This window comes from Chrysochloris asiatica, unplaced genomic scaffold (genome assembly GCF_000296735.1).
Source record: "Chrysochloris asiatica unplaced genomic scaffold, ChrAsi1.0 scaffold00060, whole genome shotgun sequence".
Lineage (NCBI taxonomy): Eukaryota > Metazoa > Chordata > Mammalia > Afrosoricida > Chrysochloridae > Chrysochloris > Chrysochloris asiatica.
In genome coordinates this window covers 17201889-17205861 of record NW_006408578.1, presented here as the reverse complement: position 1 = coordinate 17205861, position 3973 = coordinate 17201889, and positions in this window count along the sequence as shown.

The window sequence follows — 3973 nt, the reverse complement described above, 5'->3', positions numbered from 1 at the left end:
TGGAGGGACAGGGAAAAAGAAGGAGACCCCCAATGAGATGGATTGACAGCAATAATGGGCTCAAGCATAGCAGCAATTGTGAGGATGGCCCAGGACTGGCTGTTTCGTTCTGTTGTGGATAGGATTGCTATGAGTAGGAACCAACTCCATGGTACTTAACAACAACAAAATAACATTCATATAATCTCAGAATTATTACATGTAAGCAATTTCCCATTATATTTATCACATAATATTCTCATCAAAATTGATAATAGACATTACCAAGGAGTCTGTGTGCTCTGGTACAGGGGAAGGTCCATGGTGTGGGGGAATTGACACCAGACATCGTGAATTATGTACTGGGTGACACCAACTGTACTGATATTACTGCCTTGGACTCCCCTCCATTCCTCAGGGCAATGGTCTCCTGCTCCAAGTGCCCCTCTGGGTCCTGGGAAAGTATGGTTCTCTGAGGAGCAGCCACCCTGTGGAAACTTTGGGCTTAGCATGACTGCTCCATGCCACAGTTACAAAAAGGAAAGAAAATGTTAAGGAAGATGGAGAAATGGAGCAGGAAACAGAAGGAAGAATTGGGATGGTAAATCATCCAAGATCAAAAGGGAAACAAACATATACCTAAAGGCAAAGTTGGGAAGGGATGGGAAGGTGGGTGGAATGGAAATGGGAACCACAGCGAGGAAGTGAGACAACTGGTGTTGCATGGAAGGGATTGCAATCATTGAGATGAAACAGTGTATGATTTGTTGAAAGTAAAACTAAGGAGCTTTTCTGTAAACCTGGACTCAGTGCATAATACAATTTTTAAAAATAATAAAAGAAGATGGAAAGAATACACAGAGTCATTATACCAAAAAGAATTGGCTGATGCTCAACCATTTCAAGAGGTACCATATAATTAGAACTGAGGGAAGAAGTCCAAGCTGCACTGAAGGCATTGGTGAGAAAAAAGGCTCCAGGACTTGATGGAATATAAATTGAAATGTTTCAATAAGCTGATGCACGCTAGAGGCACTCACTAGACTATGCCAAGAAATTTGGCAGCCAGCCAGTTAGAAGAGATTCATATTTGTGTCCATCCCAAAGAAACATGACCTAACAGAATGTGAAAATAATAAAAAATATATCATTAATATCATATGCAAGAAAAATTTTGCTGAAGATTATTAAAAAACAGTTGAAGGAATACATTGACAGGGAGCTGTCAGAAATTCCAACTAAATTCAGAAGAGAATGTGGCATGAGGGTTATCATTGCTTAAATCAGATGTATCTTGGCTGAAAGTATAGAATGCCAGAAAAATGTTTGTTGCTGTTGTTAAGGGCTATCACGTAGGTTCTGACTCATCACAACCCTGTATAGGTTTTCTGAGAAGCAGCTGGTGAATTTGAACTGCTGACCTTGCGATTCAAGCCAACTTTAGGGTTGAGTGCTTACCCTACAGCACCACACTTGTACTTTGTTGATATGCAAAGACATCAACTGTGTGGATCATAACAAACTGTAGATAACATTGTGGAGAATGGTTATTCCAGAACACTTCATTGTGCTCATAAGGAACGTTTAAAGAGAACAAGAAACAGTCATTCAAACAGAACAAGGGGATACTGAATGGTTTAAAATCAGGAAATGTGTATACCAGTGTTGTATCCTTCCATGATATTTATTAAGTTTGTATACTGAACAAATAATCTGAGTAACTGGATTATATGAAGAAGAATGTGGAATTAGGATTTAAGGAAGATTCATTATGCAGATGACACAACCTTGCTTGTTGGAAGTAAAGAAAAATTGGAATATTTACTGAAGATCAATGACTACAGTCATAAATATGGATTGCACTTCAATGTAAAGAAAACAAAAACCCTCACAATTGGACGAATAAATAACATCATGATAAATGGAGAAAAGATTGTAGTTTTCAAAAATTTCATTTTGCTTTGATCCACATTAACACTCACGGAAACAGCAGTCAAGAAATCACATGATAATTACATTAGACAAATCAGCTGCAAAAGACCTCTGTAAAATGTTGAAGAGCAAAGATGTCTTGGTTACCTGATCCAAGATAGGATATTTTCAATTGCCTCATATACATTTAAAAGTTGAACAATGACTAAGGAAGACCAGAGAAGAACTATTAGAATTACTATGTTGGCAAAAAAATATTGAACGTTCCATGGACTGTCAGGAGAATAAACGTACTGTCTTAAAAGTACAGCCAAAATGTTTCTTAGAAAGGAGACTTTGTCCCTTGTACTTTGTTTGGACATGTTGTCAGGGGGACCAGTCCCTGAAGAAGGACATGATACTAGGAAAAGTGGAGTGTCATCGAAAAAGAAGACCCCCAGTGAGATGGATTGATAGCAGTAACAGTGGGCTCAAACATAATAACAATTGTGAGGATGACACAGGACAGGCCCATTTATTTTGGGCTGTTGTGCATATAGGAGTCCTATGAGTGTGAACTGACTCAACACCACCTAACAACAACTACATAAAGAAAAATGCGGTCCTTATGCATGCCACAACATGGATGAGCCTTGAAAACATTATGCTGAAGTAAGTCATATACGAAACGACAAATATTGTTTGTCCCCCACCTACATGAAAGTTCTAGAATAGGCAAATGTATAGAGAACAAAGTTTATGAGTTGTTCTGACTTCAGCAAAAATATTAGGCTGTGAATCTTTATGCGAGTAGAAAGCCTCATCATTCTCCCATGGAACAGCTGGTAGTTTCGAACTGCTGACTGTGAGATTAGCAGCCTGACTTATAACCACCCTAGTTGTTGTTGTTAAGTGTGGTCTAGTCGATTCCGACCCATAGTGACCCTGATAGGGTTTCCAAGGAGCAGCTGGTGAGCTTGAACCACTGGCCTTGCAGTTCAAACGATTTTGCAGTCTAACGCATTAGCCCACAGCACCACACACCCTAGAGAGGTCCATTATTTGGGAAGCATTGTGTTTCCATTTATGGTGATAGGAAATATGTTGGTTATGGTTGTACAACGTGACTTGTGTAATTGGTGTCACTAACTTGTCATGTGAAAAATGTTTAATAGTTAAGTATTCAAGGGTGCTTAAAAAGTTTATAGAAAAATTCCATTCTCTTTCATTCTATATCTCACAAACTTTTTGTAAAGAAAAAAATAGAAATAGAGCACAATGTTTGTAATCTTAAATTTTATAGTAGCTTGTTAAAGAAAATAAAAAGAAATAGGTGAAATTGATTATAATAACAGAATTAATTGTCCAAAATGTTATCTTTTCTCTGTGTAATCAATATAAAAATATTTCTTTACGTTCTATTTTGGGGAGTACTAAGCTTTCTAAACTTGGTGTAGTTTATTCTTCCAGCACATCTCAATTCAGACTAGCCACGTTTCAAGTATTCAGTAACCACTTATGGTTAGTGGCTAACACACTGGAAGTGCTTTAAGCGTTTCAGGTTTTCCCTAACCTCAGGAAGTGCAGTGCCTAAAACTCTTTTCTTCTCTGTCAGAGGCCTGCAAACAGCGCTCTGTGCCGCTCAGGCCTTAGGGTATAGGAGACTTGTACCAAGACAGAGCAGAAGTGTGCAAGCAGAAAGTTTCCAAAGGTGGTCACGGCTTTACAATTACTTCTTGGGGTGGCTCTATTTCCCCTTTCCAGAGATTGTTGTTATTGTTGTTAAGTGCTGTCGAGTTGATTCCAATCCATAGCGACCCCGTACAGGGTTTTCGAGGCTGTAAATCTTTACAGGAGCAGAAAGCCTCATCTTTCTCCCGCAGACCAGCTGGTAGTTTCGAACTGCTGACCTTAAGGTTTGCAGCCCGATTTGTAGCCTATACGCTACAAATCTTTGAGATTAGACATTAGGAAAGGAGGAAGAGGGGATCTCATGTTTCAGATTTCCACAGCCTTGATTTCCAGAATTTAGATTTGGTAGTGGTGTGCCCTCAAGTCGGTTCCAACTTATAGTTACCACGTA